The sequence below is a fragment of the Triturus cristatus genome, chromosome 10 (assembly GCF_964204655.1).
Source record: "Triturus cristatus chromosome 10, aTriCri1.1, whole genome shotgun sequence".
In the NCBI taxonomy this organism is placed as follows: Eukaryota; Metazoa; Chordata; class Amphibia; order Caudata; family Salamandridae; genus Triturus; species Triturus cristatus.
The window spans coordinates 415,888,777-415,904,955 of NC_140593.1; the positions used below are offsets into that span (position 1 = coordinate 415,888,777).

The following is a 16,179-nucleotide window of genomic DNA, read 5'->3' on the forward strand; positions in this document are numbered from 1 at the left end:
CCCAAGTGAAATGCTCTGGGTTCCTCAGGCCAACCAGCAGGATGACGAACCAAGCCCGCAGAGCAGCGGTAACAGGCCTGCGCACCCTCCAACCGGTCCCCCACTCCGCACAGCCGGTTCAGTCAAAGGGGGGGAGGGGGGGCCCCCAGGGAAGCGAGGCTCGATAGCTGAGGCTGACCAGGACTGCCGCACCTCCCCCGCAGTTCAAGCACTACCGCGAGGGAGAGAGCCGATGTGAAAATACAGATGCCCTCAAGGCTGGTGTACACAGGTGCGATCGGCCTCCCCCCACACCGCCGCTGCCCGATACCGGCAGCCGATCTCCCGCTCCCTGAGGTCCGCACTCACCGCAGTCAAGAGGTTGCAGGTTCCCGCGCACAGCGCGGGAACCGCCTGTCCATGAAGCTCCTCTGCAGTGCTGCTCGAAGACTCTCATACGGTGCAGCCAGGACTCTCCGCCTTCCCCACCACCAGGAGAGCCCCCGCCAAGGGGGTGGGGGGGTCGACCACCTCAGGGCTCCGCCACAGCAAAGCGGGACTTCAGCGGGGCCGCCATCTTAACTCCGCGGCGGCCGGCCGGGTAAACTGACGCCCACTGGCGGCGGTAGCACCGATCGCGGGCCCAAAAACCTCCGGAGCAGTGCAGGAGGTGCACAAGGGCTCCAGCAGCACGTGACACAGGTAGAAGGCAGCATAAGCGACCGGAGAGAAGGCGGATGACGGAGGGGGTTTAGTACTAACTTCAAAAAGAAAGCCCCCCATGACCCACTGCTGGAGATATTGACCATGACAAAGGGGATCCCCCATCACTCACAGGTAAAAGTGCTGAGGAATCGGCGAAACAGAATGTAGTATACATACATCAGCCATATCTGATATTTTAATGAATCTTACTAGAAATAATAATGTATGTTGCTTTACTTACAGATGTTAATCTCAGTGAACCTGTACTCGTACTATCTGTACGATGGCATAATACTCAAGTCTCTATATGTTTCTTCTCTTTCATCGTTGAAATGAATTCATTACATTAATCTTAATATTTATTTAAAACAGTATTATTTCATGAAATACCTTCGACTCCATAAACATATTTCATAATCTGGCAAAATTCTTGCTGACTGCACTATTATAGAGATGCAGAGCCATACAGAGTTTTGGTTCTTTAGCTAGCTCAGTAGTCAAAATAATTGTACAAAGGCAAACGGTATTTTCAAAGTCACATCAAATTCTACAACACGTTGCCAATTGCGCCGCAATTAAACACAAGTTTGTGGGGTATACTTTCCCTAACTGCATCTCCAGCCACTCAGCCCATTGTTGCCAGACCACCCTTTTATTTTGTGTCTTTTATTTTGTGTGGCTCAAGATTAGGAGTTAAACTACAATAGGCAGAGACTGGCAATTTATTGGAAAGCGTCAACAAGATTCAGGCAAACAAATGCACATGCAAAGAACCTCCTTTGTGGAATGGACTCTGATTTCAGAATTCTGTTCTGCCCTTGAAATCTTAATGAGGGCTTTTGACATTTTCTTGCAGCTAATGCACCATGAGGTCCGATTCCTTTTGCACATAAGCCTCCCTCACTCATCCTGGATGCCAGATTACAATACAACCTTCCCCCAGATAGATTTATCTGTTAGACCTGTCAGCCTTAGGGTGGTCTTCCTCCAAACCTTTTGCCTACTGACCTCCATTTTTGCTAAAGTTCAGTTTTGTTGGCTTTAGGACACTGCAGTTTCTCACTGCTCACTAGTGCTAAAGTGCTTGTGCTCACTCCGCTAGACACAGATTGATTGGCATATACCTAATTGGCATATTTAATGTACTCTTAAGTCCAGTGTAGAGTGGTATGCTGCATTCCCAGGGTCTGTAAATTAAATGCAACCAGTGAACCTTTAGCACTTATTGTGCCACCCAATTAAGCAGCCCTCCAAAATCTGTCCTAGGCCTGCTAATGCAGCCTGAATGCAGTGTAGCACTGGCATGTCGACTTGATAGTTAAACTCCATTGCCACCTCAAACTCCACTTTTATTACATATAAGTCACCCTTAAGGTAGGCCCCAGGTAGCCCATAGGGCAGGGTGCTGTGCAATTAAAAGACTGGACATGTACATTTTACATGTCCTGTTGGTGAAAAACTCCCAAGTTTGTTTTTTACTACTGTGAGGCCTACCCCTTTTATTGGATAGCATTGGATATTCCTTATTACTTTTAATAAGCTGTAATTCCTAATTGCTAGTAGGTTTATATATTATGTTTGGTACCTATGAAATTGTAATGATAAACCCTCTTCAATGGTAAAGTCAGATTTTTCATTACAATTTTGAAAATGCCACTTTTAGAAAGTTGGCATTTTCCTGCCCTCAATCCTTTGTGCCTGTAGCCTGTTTTGGGTCTGGGTGTTGTTGACAGTGGGACTTTGTGGATTTCTCCCAGACAGTGACACAATAGAGGGATTAGGTGTACCTTAGTTGTCCATTTGCTGTCAGGATGGGGCGAAGCTAAGCACAGCCCCACTTACACCTGAATAGCCTGTACTCTGCCTTCATACATAGGGGTATCAACCCTCTATTGTCACTGCACCCAGCTTGGAGGCAGGGTAGGAGAGTCAGGAAATTCCATGCACTTCAAAGAAACTTTCAAGAAGCTTCTTCTGCGTTTCAGAAGAATGACACCAGGGTATAAAAATAGGACCTTCAGACTCATTCTTTATTTCACTATTAGACCTGCTGAAGGACTTCCAGAGGACTGCCTACTGCTGAGACCTGCTGCGCCCTCTGCCAGACTGCTGCTATACCAAGAAGGACTGCTTTGCTCCCTGGAGCCTGCCTCAAACCCTCAGAGGCCAGCCCTGCTGTTGAGCCCTGTATCTTCACTTGCCCCTGGTCTACCAGAACTGAGTCCATGGGCTAGTTTGCTTGCCTCCTGTTCAGAGCCACAGGGACTTAACAGGCTCCCACCATCTTGAACCTGCACCTGGACCCAGCCTGAGTGAGTCCTGCACCCCCAAGAGGTGTCCCACCAGTCCAGGACCATTGGTTGTAGTGCTAAGGGTGTCCAGATAACCACTTTCTAAAACTGAGGAATTTTGCCAACATTTGTTTGATAACCAGGAGGAGATTGGGACCAACCTGCTCGCCTATCTGCCCTAGTTCATCGCCAGTCGGATTGACTTTGTGGGTTCTCCCGCTTCGTTCTTCTACACAGCAGCAAATCGGTATCAGTGGTCTTTCGCCAAAGGGGTATTCGACTACATGGAACTGTCTTAGGCTATATCCATCCGCCTTGTCCCGCTGAGTTTTTTTACTTCCATTTCGGTGCCAATACTTGTCTTGGCCATGTCCTGTTGTTCTTTGCCACTTCACCAGATCTTCTGCTGCTGTCATGTGGTGTGCTTAATTGACCCCAGGATAAAAGCAGCCACCTTCCCCTTTTTACATAAAATTTGGCCCTGGGGCATGGGGTCCTTGGAGCCTGAGAAGGCTCGGCGAGGAAGGGCGGCGCAACCCTCCTCATGTGCTTTTTGTTTGTTGAGGGTGGCTTTGTGGACCCTTTCCTTTTTGTTGAATTAGGCCCTGGGCCTAATGAGGCTCGGGATGGGGCCTCCGTGGCTCCCCTCTCCTTTTTTATAATTGAATTAGGTGCCAGGGGATGGGGTCCCTGGGGCCTAATGAGGCTCAGGGAGGGGGGGCCTGCGGTCCCGTCTCCTGTTTTAAAATTTAATCTAGCCCCGAAGGATATGGTCTCATGGCCTAATAAGGCTCAGGGAGGGGAACTGTGCAGCGCCTCTCCATTTTAATATTTTTGTATTTCAATTCCTTATTGGGTGTATATATAATTTCAAACACAGTCTGAGTGCAAAAGTACATGAGAGTAACAACATCATCGGATACCATTATATGACAGTACTACTGATACTGAAAGAGCCTCTATCTGTGAGAGGGAGGAGTTACACAACATAAGTGGGTAAATACCTAGGAGAGAGAGCAACTGAGGGTGTGAGATTGTGGATAGGGGGTAGGTGTGGATTGACGGTACCATAAACAATTCCCCTTTTCTTCAGGATGGGAACACTTTACATCACCCCTGCTTCCTGAAAATCGTGAAACACAATGCTAAGGTCAGGGCCGGTATAGGATCTGTATGGTGAATGCATTGTGAACGCGTCTCATACTGCCCTGGGACATATAAACGCATGGATGCCAGTGGGCTTGAGTATGTAATGTCAAAACCGTTCAATTATGTCAGAGATCTTTGGCTATGAACAGGACCACTGGTCTACGAGTGTTAATGATGGAAGAATAGTCAGTTGTTGCCAGCTCCCCATGTCTCACTGTTCAGACTTAGTCACAAATGTAAAAAAAGCCTCAGACCTCTTCCAGTTTTTGAATTTGGTTATTACTTTTGTATATAATCTTATTGTCGGAAGCAATGCCATGCATATCTGAGAGTCACGTATTGTAAAGCAGCGGCGTGGTGTATTTCCAATGGTGTAAGTTTTCCACTTTCGCCAATGCCGTGGACAGATAATTTCTTTAATGGCGTTGCATATCTAGGAGGACCAGCAGATCATGCAGCAAGGTCAGATAAGTCATTAACTAAGCCATTACACCAAGCTCACCCTTCAGCGTGTCCCATGCTGATCCCCACTAATGTGCAAGTGCTGCACAGTCCCATAGGATATGTACGATATTGCAATCCGATGCCGTACATCTCCAGCACCTACAGTCAGTTGGATGCGGGCCCTATAAAGCTTTTCCAGAGTTCAAGGCCATTGGTGGAGTAGCTCACAATTGCTACATTTTCCCCTAGCTTCTCGAAGCAATCTATCATGGTCCACCCCCTATTCCATTTTAAATGACATAGGGTCTCCTGCGCCTCCTGGCCTACGCTGCCCTCCTCCTCTTTAAAAAAGAATGTCCCGGGGAATGGGGTCCTTGCTGCCTGAAGGCAAACCGTACAACGAGCAAGTCGAAGGCTGTGCGAGGTATGGGGTTGGCAGCCTGCAAAAGGCTGACTGTCTGAGGGGAGGCTCTGTGGCCAACTCTCTGCTGCGCATGGCCAAATGCTCACCCAAACCTTTTCCAATCACCTCAAAAGCTTCTACTAGTTCCGCATTGGTCCTTCTAATGATGGAGAATGAAATCTTTAAAGCGATAATAGGTCACAATGAGAATCTAACCGAAAAATAGGTACTAGTCACAAAACAATCACTACATTCTAAACTCTACTAGCCTAGTGTGCGTATAACTCAAAACGAATTAAACAGTAATAAGTTGTCAGGAATGCGCTTTACATGAAATGGTCGATTCACCAAAAAAGGGAATCTGAAATCCAAACCTTAAAACAAAATTGTACAAAGTATACCATAATATCACTCAACACAAAAATTCTAACTGCTAAAAGATAAACTGTCTACCTGATAGTACATACCCATTATCAGTATTTTAGTAAAGGAGAAGATGCAATTCAAACCGTGCAATAGCAAACCAAACATCAGTCCAAACTGCCTTTAGATACTAAATTCAAATTGCCTGCCAAACCTAACCACATGGTACGACCCCTGAAGTGAACCAATCTCTTTCCTGGTTATTTGAGTTACTTCTTTAACCTAATGTTAATATTCTGTATTGCAACCACCACAAATGATGATGAGTAGAAATCCATCTAAAATCTGTGTGAATAAATATATAGACACAAAATTCTGAATCGACTTTAACAATATTTTTCCTACCGATAAGAAAAATATTACAAAAAATAATCAAAGTTCAATAACCCATTAGGTTCAATTCAACCCCCATTTCTTGTAGTCTCGAACCAACCTTACTTTATCCTCTGTACTAAATCTCCTTCAATTGCTTATTTATGAAGGGATTAGTTTTAATTCTAACCCCTTAGTCAATGGCTCAATATATACCTACCATTAACTGTTATGTTATTACTCTTGCATTAGTCTATTTATTGAATCATATCTACCTGAACTAACTTAATTACCATAAAGCATCAATCACCATAGAATCAACATTGCAATGTCACATCACAAATCCGTCAGTTAATTGATGACAACAAAAATAGGTACATGTAACTAAAAATGAATAACTAATCATTCACAAAAGAAAAAACATGATGCTTCTAATAAACAATAATATCATGACTCATATGACAGGAGCTATAAAGATATTTTCCGTAGCTCTATTAACCTATATCACTATCTCAGTACCCAACAACATAGTATTCTAACAAACTTTTCTTTAGACGGTGTTAGTTATAGTAATGCATATAGCTCCCTGTCAATGTTCAACCCCAGTCTGACTGTATTTAATGTATCTCTCTATCCCTACCCTTGTTTTCCAAATGACCTACTCTCCTGAGAGAAAAATATATGTTTAAGACCCACAAATCTGATTCTTTCTAGTTCTGTCAAACCAAGTTATTTCCTAAAGTGCAACGCTGAAGGATAATTAATAATTCTTCATAACTCAACTGTGCTCCTCCCATTGTTCTTTCAATTTCCTCAAAGAAGAATCAACATAGTGTTTGTGCAAATGCACATTACCTTATAAAAACAGTTCCAAGTGTTACAATTCAAAAAAGACATAATTTCAAAATCATTCCTTTTGGTGGCATCTGTGAATCTTTTCGTGCTGTCTAACACATATTTACAACATATACATAAACCACATTTAAAGAATTCTCTCTGTAACATCAGCACCTATTACCCACTATCAGAAAAGGGTCTAACTGTTCCTTATAATCTATTGTATCACTGGAACTGAGAAATGCCCTCAATGTTGGTGCTTTCGTATATGCAATTAACAACTCCTCCGATAGGATAACAGAAATATCCGCATCTAGGGAGAAAACTCCCCCAATGTCTCAAAAGGCTTCTATAGACTAAATTATTACTTATACTATACGTGGGTATACATTTAACAACATCTTGTTTCTCCTCCAGGTTAGAAATCTTAACTTCCAGTAAATCATTTTATATAATTTACTCGCTTTTTGACCAAAATCCGTCATAACATTGTAACCATTCTGGAGCAATCTCTCTGCAATTATCACAGCTTGTTTCTCATATTCTGTTTGTAAAGTACAATTTGTGATAGCTCTCAAAAAGTCTCCAAATGGAATGTTGTTGACCTATTTTGTTGAGCTAACCAGACCCTGCATGTAGAATAGCATTAGTGAAGTCGGCTTTCGATACAATATTGATACCAATAACAATCGCTGACCCTCTCTGTTGTTAGAATAGTACATTTTGACAAAGAAAAAAACTGTTGGTGAGTACAAGTTCTGATAAATCCATGATCAACAGAGAATGTTGTAAAAAGTTTACTGACTTAGTAAATAAAAAACCTAATTGCTTCCAAGTCAGCTTGATGTTTCATACATGTATGCAAACTATTAACATGAATAGTCACCAACAAATACTCAGAATCCCATGTACCATTTGTAATTTGTCTCAAAAACCTTTGGTATCTTTGATGTGTGAAGGTAAAATATTGACAAGTAGACCTCAATGTATTCTGAGACACGTTCTACAGGGGATTCAGTGTCTGAAATTATCAGTCTACCAGAATTAACCCTGACGTCCAGTTGGCTTTGTGCACAAAAAGGCTGTGGAGTCTTTTAGAGGTGTTTTTTTCTATGTACTCCAGGTGTATTGTGGGCTTTTTGCTTTTCACAGGCAGGGATCAAATGGAGACAAAACCCCCAATATGCCCCCAGTTGGTGGCAGAAAGAATCGGGTCTTTAATGGTGATAGTCAGGCCCGATTTGGGCTTTAATAGTGCATTGTTGTTTTTCTTTTAAACAAATCTCTAGTCTCTCCTCTTTTTTAAATCAAAAATCCCAGGTGTGGGGGGCGTGGCCTGCAGCCAAAGAAGATGGCCGCACATTAGAAGAGCTGCGGTAGTAGATCCGACCATTTCACCCGCAATCCGACACTCTGACACTGCTCACGGTACCTACCGCTCTGTGAAGCTGCAGTGCGGTGGGATATCGCTCTCTCCCCCCCAGGCGGCCTGCCTGCAGCAATCCCGGGCCGCCGATCGGAGGAGTTGACAGCGAGACCAGAAGCGGTAAAATGGCGCCCGCCACCGCTGAGCTCCGTCCTTGAAGCTCTGCGCCGGACGGAGTGTCCCGCTGGGCGACTGGCGGGCAAGAGCGGGGCTGAGCGTTGCGGTCCTGTGGCTTTTGGAGCTGGAGAGGCCGCAGCCCTGTTGATGACAAGCTCCGTGCTCCGGGGCGGCGGGCACGCTGATGGCGGTGGCCGCCCCGTATTAAGGTTTGACTCCTGGGACCTAGTGCCGGCGAGGGACCGGGTGTGCCTGAGGTGGGGGCGCATCGGCTGGCTCCACGCACAAAGCGTCTACAGCCGGAGACAGTGATTGGAGCGGTGGTGGACAGAGGTGGAGGACGGTGAGGCGCTGCACTCCTTTGGGGACCCACAGGCGGGCGGACACAGAAGGGAGAAGCACTGGAACTGGTGCACGGAGTCAGAGGGGAGGCCCCAGACCCGGCGTGAGTGCGAGGGCCCAAAGAAGGCGGTGGGTCCCGGGAGAGTGCATTGCTAGCGCCAGCGGCAGGCAAGTTGGTGGCCTCGGAGGGCCTGGTGACTGGACTCGACGAAGCGCGTCCCGCCCCAGGCGCGTGAGTCAGCAGTTGGCACGCGACAGGAATTCTCCAACCATACCAATTCGGGCGCATAGCTGACAGCAAGGTGTTGGTGCTTCTTGTGATCTGGCCTTGCTCAAATTGCAGCATATCATACGTGCTCTCTGGCGGGCCCGCGTTGGAGGGGACGGCGGGAGCGGCCGCGGAGAGTTTTGGACCTTTAGAGCCCGGACCAAGAACTGAGGCCGGCGGTATAGCGGGCCCCTGCGGGGCGCTGGCTGAGCCCCCTGCAGGGTGCGACGGGATCCGCTTGGTGCTTGGGCTCTCACGAGTGGCGCAGGCAGGGAGGCCACGTGTGTCATCGAGGTGCTGTTTCGATTGGAAGTTGTACGCGCATCGTTGGATCTAGAGCCTTGTGGTCGGTGGGGTGGAGCATAGTGCCACCCGGCCTACAGGGGAGTGCGTTCCTTGGGGTGCGGGCCCCTTGGGACCATGGGCCGCAACAAACCGATCGCTCAGAGCCAAGCAAACCACATCGACAAATACACGGTCACCATGGGCTGAGAGGATGATCTTAAGGGCGGGAGCCAGCGGTGCGGGCGGCTTAGGACGGGCCTGACCCATCGCTTAAGGACATTATGGTGGCCATAATGGAAATGCGTGGCACCATGGAGCTCGAGCTGGACTCCTTAACCGAGGAGGTTAACCTGCTCCGAGCAGACCTGAGCAAGATGTCTGACAAGGTGGCGGAGGCGGAAAGTGGCATTGGCGGCCTCCAATCCAAAACGAAGAGGCTTGAGGAGCAGGTGGCCATTCTTACGAAAAATCAAGCGGACATGGCAGGAAGGCAGGGCGCGGCGCAATAATCTCCGCATCGTGGAGGATCTCATACTTAAGCATCTTAAGCCAAAGCGCCTGTCTAACTTCTTCTCGGTGGAGAGGGCCCACCGAGCGCTGGGGGGGAGGCCTAAACCGGGGGCTCCACCGCGCACTATCATCGCCCGCATTTTGAACTATAGAGACCGAGATGCTGTACTGCAGGCGTCTCGGGTGTTCGGGGACCTACTGCTGGAGGGGGCCACAATCCGTTTCCTCCCGGATTTCACACTAAATGTACAGCACCAACGCAGGTCGTTTGAGGGAGTTAAGAGAGCCCTTCGGGATCAGGGCCTGAAGTATATGATGCTTTATCCTGTGCGACTCAAGGTTCTGGATGTGGAGAAAGTGTACTTTTTCGATTCGCCGACGGAGGCGCACGACTGGATGGAGGGATGGCGGACCGTGGGCCGTCAGAACAGCTCGCGCCGATCGACCCATAACCGCGTGGGCCAGGGGTCCCAGAGCAGCACTACTCAGCCACGAGAGTCCAGGCAGTTTGAGCAGACAGCACCTGAGTGATTTCAATGGGAGTGCCGGCACATGGTGATCTGTACCCAGGAGGTGGGGGGGGGGCTGACTGGGGTCCTTGGCACTCTGGGAAAGTCAGGTGAAGGCTGGTTTGACTATAGACACCTCCAAAGTTGCTGGTTCTGGGTGGGTATTGTGCCCGGTGGTGAACACTCAGGACTCTGGCACTGGCCGGAGGGGGGGGGGGGGGGGGAGTCCGTTAACTGCGCTCCGTTCATGGGTTGGGCAATCAGTCCATAATCTGTCTTCTTCTGCGGTTGCAGACACATGTTCCCTCGTTTTGTTGTGTTGGGGATGATGGGGCGACAGCCCCTCTGCGTGTTCTCCAGGTGGGTGGTAGGGGGCCCACGTAGCAGGGAGGGGGGTATGGGATGGGTTGGGGGGTAGGGAGTTCTGGGGTTGTTTATGTTTAGCTCTAGGTGTCTCAACTTCAAACTCAGAGGTTACATTATGCTAGTACAGCAGTGGGAGGCAAGCGGCCAGAGGGGTCTGTGGGGGCGGATCTGGAATGGGGGACCAGGCACACCTAAAGATATGGACGTGGAACGTCAATGGGCTGGGCAATAAAATAAAGTGCACTTTGGTCCTACAATACTTGAAGCGCCACTCACCTGACGTGGTGCTTCTACAGGAGACCCACCTGCGGGGTAACAAATGCAGGGCCCTGGACCGGTTCGGCTATAGAATGGTGGCCCATTCTGGGTTTACGTCTGGTTCCAGGGGGGTGGGTATTCTTGTCCGTAATGCCCTTCCAATTGTGACCACAGGTACATGGACGGAAGACACGGGATGTATGGCAGCCGTGGCGGTCAGATGGGAGGGGCGCACAATAGTCTTGAGCTCATGCTACATCCCACCCGGTCTGCATGCTCCGATGTTCACAAAACTGGGGGCTCATATAGCGGGCCTTCCTCGGGGCACTCTGGTGCTGGGGGGCGATACAAATGCTGTTATGGATGCGGACCTGGATCGTTCAGGGGAGAGGCAGGGGACTAGGGGGGAAATGGGCTTGCAGGGCTTTATCACAGCACTGGGGCTCTGTGATGTATGGCGAACACATAACCCCTCCTAAAGGCACTACACCTTCTACTTCGCTAGGCATAGGTCCTTCTCCAGAATAGATCATATATTTGCGCCTGGGGACCAGTTGGGAGACTTTGTGGACTCCAATATCATGGCTAGGAGAATATCAGACCATTCTCCGGTGCGGGTCATTCTTAGGGGGCCGGCAATTGCTAGGGCTGCTTTTCCCCGGATAGACCCGTGGCGCCTCAGGGACGATTCCATAGTTGACAAGTTAAGGGAGGGGTCCCTATCCTATTTCGCGGAGAACCAGGGTTCGGTCGATTCCCCGGTGGTCCTGTGGGAGGCTTACAAAGCGGTGATGAGGGGTCAGGCCTGGCGCTGATTGGCGCCCAAATGAAGGAGGAAGGGCTCCAGATCCGACAGTTGGAAAGTGAAATCGCATCTCTAGAGAGGGGTATCGGAGGGGCTCCTTCCATGCAGCAGGGCAATGAGTTAGCCCTCAAGCAGAAGGAACTTCGTTCGCTGGCAGAGAGCGAGGCGCGTGCATATTCCCTGGCCACGCAGCATTGGATATACGACGTGGGGGACAAATGTATGAAACTACTGGCCTTGCTCGCAAGGAGGGATCGGGAACGATCCTGGGTGGCTGAAATTAAGGATGAGTCTGGGTCCTTGGTAACCACTGGCATGGCAATAGCCGAGGTCTTCGCGTCATATTACGAGAAGATTTACACCCCGGTGTGCACCAGGACGGAGTCGGATTGCGAGGAATTTCTTCGGGATTTTGCCCTGCCCACCTTGTCTAAGGAGCAAGCGGACAGCCTGGAGGTAGAATTCACGAGGGAGGAACTGGGCGAGGCCCTTAACTCCCTCCAGGCTGGTAAGGCACAGGGGCCTAATGGACTCCCTGTGGAGATTTACAAGAGGCAAGCTAACATTGTAATTGACCCCATGAGGCAGATGTTCCTTGAAGCGCGGAGAGTGGGTAGGCTTCCGCCGGATCAACGAGAAGCCACAATTGTGGTCATCCACAAGGCTGGGAAGCTGGCCGATCAATGCTCGTCTTGTCGGCCTATCTCGCTCCTTAATGTGGAGGCCAAGGTCCTAGCCAAAGCCTTGGCAATGAGACTGCTCGCGGTTCTCTCAGAATTGGTACATGTTGACCAATCGGGGTTCATGTCGCACAGGAGCACTCGACTCAATTTACGGGGCTCTATGGGGTTCTCTATATGACTGAAGGGGGAGGACGACACCCAAACGGCATTGATGGCGCTGGACGAATCAATGGCCTTCAACAGCATCGAGTGGCCGTACTTATTTATGGTTTTACAGCTACTGGGCTTTGGACCGGTCTGTGGTTGGGTGCGCCTGCTGTACGAACAGCCGATGGCGAGGGTGAGGGTAAATGGGGCGCTGTCCCGTGCATTTCCCATGCGTAGAGGCACCAGGCAGGTGTGCCCGCTGTCCCCTCTCCTCTTCGCCCTGGCTCTGGAACAGTTGGCCCACTGGATTCGTAGAGACCGGGCTTTCTGGGGCCTATCGCTTAGCGAGGAGTGGGAGGAGTGTATATCCTTATACGCCGATGATATTGTCCTTTACATGGCTAGACCGTATCACTCCATGGCGCAGGCGCTTCATCTCTTTGACCTGTTTGGCAGCTGCTCCGGTTATAGGATCAATTGGGCCAAATCACTGATTTAACCCCTCTCCGGCCCCCCTCCACGAATTCCGGCTGGGTGCCCTGCCTGTCGGTGTCTGAGGGCTTCAAGTACCTGGGGGTGTATGTTACCAGGGACAGGGTTGAGTTTTTCACTAAACCTCACCTGGCAAGATTAGCATCGCACGTTCATCACTGGAGATCCTTGCCTCTGTCCCTGATGGGGCGCGCCGCGCCGCGCTCCTCAAGATGCTGGCCCTACCGCACCTTCTCTACATCCTGCAAAACTCGCCTTACCCGATCCTTGGGGGAGTGTTCAACCGCATCTCCCAGTCGCTGCGGACGCTGCTCTGGGATGGTGGAAACCCGAGGATAGCGCTGCGAAAGCTCACAAGGGGAGTGTACGACGGGGGACTGGCCCTCCCGGACGTCCAGTTGTACTATTGGGCTTCCCAGTTGCAGGTGGTCAATGACTGGGTGTACGCGGCGGGATCGGAGCCGGCTTACAGGGTGGATAGGCATGCTATGCTGGGGGGCAACTGTGAACAGCTTTTGTACTCGCGGAAGCATTGCAGGGACCTACATTCCCATACCGCGGTGGTTATACAGTGCTGGAGGAAGGCCAATAAATTCCTGGGGTGGGCGGGCACCCTCACGGGTAGGACGCCGCTCTGGTTCGGGGACCAGTTAGCTGAGGTCTCGAAACTGTCCGGCTTCAGGGGATGGCGGCTGATTGGTATAGATTACCTGGGTTATGTATGGAAGGGGAGCGCCCCTAGATCCTTTGACTACCTCCAAAAGGAGTACCACATGCACGACTCCCAGCATTACCAGTATCTGCGCCTCATACATGCCCTGCGCTCGCACATCCACTTGGGGTCTTCGCTCCCAGAATACTCTCCGTTGGAGGATAGGCTCCTTCTAGACCCTATTCCAGGGAAACTAACAGCCACCATCTACCGTAAGTTCATTAATAACATGCCTGACCCTTTGGTGTCTGCCCGGACAATGGGAGGGTGATGTTGGACGCCTGGAAGACGAGAACTGGCAGGACGCCCTGCAGGGCCCCCGTGAAATTGCCATACCGATGCGGTTCCGCCTCGTGTAATTTAAAATTTTGCAGCGGGTGTATTACCCGCGTACCCACTTATTCTCATGGGGTAGGAGCCTGTCCCCGCTGTGTGTGAGGGGGTGTTAGGGGGAGGGCACATTCATCCATATCCTGTGGGAATGCCCGAACATAGTGCCATTTTGGACCAAAGTAGCCCACATGATGGCGAAGGTGGTGGGTTCGCCGGTCCCGGTGGAACCCAGTTGGCTACTTCTTCTGATCAAGGGAGCCACGGACTGGTCCAGGTACAATGAGATCTGGTTGGCAACAGCGGCCGGGGTGGCAAAAAGGAATATCGCGAGCAGTTGGGGGGCGCAGGCGGCCCCACAATGGGACCAATGGCTCAGGGACCTGGATTGGTGTCAGAGGGCGGAGGAAACGATCTATAGGTCTAGAGGGTGTGTTAAGAAATGGAAGAGGGTGTGGGGTCCGTGGCACAGGTATCGAGCTATGAGGGGTGGGGGGGGAGGGGGGGCAGTTGTAGCGGGCCCATTTTGCTGCCCAGTCAGTCCACAAATGTGCAATGTCATGTTGATGGTTTGCGAGGCATTTGAGCACTGCTGTACACTGTGTGAGACCTTGAGCGACGTTAATAAAAAGATTTTCACAAAAAAAAAATCCCAGGTGTATAGTGGTCTTTCTCTCCACGCCACCCCAATCCCTCGCTGGGGTGCAGAAAGACCGATTGATAGAATCATTATGGTTTGGGCATGGCCTGATGCCTGGACAAGCCATCTCCACAGCGTCTCTATATGTGAAATAAAGCACTTACCCATTGCCCTCCATACTAAGTGTATCCCTGCTTAGGGATTGCACTCTGGGTATGATCCCAAAGCAAGGATTCACTAAGCTCAGGTACAGCTGGAAAGGGGACATTGTCTCCCCCACTGACTGGTGCCTGGAGGCAGAGTTGTGCTCCTGATCATTGATGACTGTGACATCATGTGCTCTGCACAATGATTGTTACAGTGTAAAAAAAAAATCAGTACATGTGGTATGCTCTTTCTATGCATTCTCAAATTAATTTTAAAAGCCAACATTTTTTTAATGCAAGCCCCAGAACGATTTTGATTTGCAGTGTGATTTGGTGAACATTTACATCCACCACAATTTGAAGGTAGTGGTTTGAATGCAAACGGTTCATCTACTGCACTTAAAGGGTTATAAGGCATCTACTCCATGTCTAAAGATTTGAAGGCATCAAAGAATTTCTCTGTTTCCCTGATAAAGTATTGTCCAAATAAGCAACCCTCAGTTTTGTGTCCAACTTGTTAAGGGGTAAGAGCCCTTATCCTCTAGTATATTTTGAGAAAGATAATGTCTCCTCTCACTAGTCAATGCACAGTTAGCATTTCCAAGAAAACAGATCACTCCAGCGGATCTTAATCTGTGGTCTTGGGATCCCTTGGAGTCCGCAACACCTACTCAAGGGGTCCATCACTGCTTAAAACATAAAACACAGGGAGGAGCCAAGATGGCGACCGGAGCAGACGCTTGAGCGCCCGGCTCCGTCGGCCCTTGGCCTCGGACTATTATCCTGATGCCCATCCTCGCCGATTCTCGAGGTGCAACGTGTGCGAAGACGCGCTGACCGCGCCGCCGCTTTCCCGGAGTCTCAGCCCGCCCGGATGCCGGAGTTCTGGGTGCTTTTGTTCTCTGCACTGGACCCCTGTGCCATTGTGGCCTTTGCCGGCCCCCTGGAAGCTCCGCAGTTTCCGTACCCGCTAGCGCAAACCTGAGCCCCGCGGTCCCGATCTCACCTCGCACCACGGATCGTCGCCGGATGAGCCCGGGGAGGGACGGCCGGACACCTTCTGCACCCTGCGCCTGACGGGCTGGAGCTGTGGGGTGGGCCCCGGTGCGGCGGGTCTCCTGCCCCGCTCTGAGGACCGCGCTGTGGGAGGCTGCTGACCCCCTTCTTCTATTGCCTAGCCGGCGGCAAAGAGAACCCGCGGGAAGAGAAGCGACTGTCGGCCTTCCCTGTTGCGGCGCAGACCTGAGGGGAATTGACTCCTTGCCACGACCCCCCCCCCCTGGCCATTACACCGTACAGCGGTAAAACATGGCGTTGATTGCCTGCTCGCGGCTGGGGGGTGATGCTCCGGTCTCGCCCGCTGCCCATTTCGCCCTCCCTCTTCCGGACACCAGCTCCACAGTGCCGTCCCGGATTGCTGCCGATGTGGGGGCCCAGCTTCCGCTGACATGTGGCTCCGTTCTGGCTGTCCTGCGGGACTTTCGACTACAAATGTGTGCTGGCCTGCAGGCGCTGAGTGAGCGGTTTGACTCCATACTGTCGGCTGCGGGTCGTGAGCGCTCTGTTTGTCATCAACAAGGCGTGGGTCTACCAGTGCTTT

At 50.4% G+C, this 16,179-nt stretch overlaps 1 long non-coding RNA gene across 1 annotated transcript in view; it reads left to right on the plus strand.

Moving 5' to 3' along the window:
* The first annotated feature begins 235 nt into the window (after nucleotides 1-235).
* Nucleotides 236-16,179, plus strand: part of LOC146789541 (uncharacterized) — a 190,932-nt gene continuing 174,988 nt past the window's right edge. The window contains exon 1 of the long non-coding RNA XR_014969816.1: nucleotides 236-816. This is a non-coding gene — a long non-coding RNA (uncharacterized LOC146789541). The remainder of the gene's footprint in view (nucleotides 817-16,179) is intronic.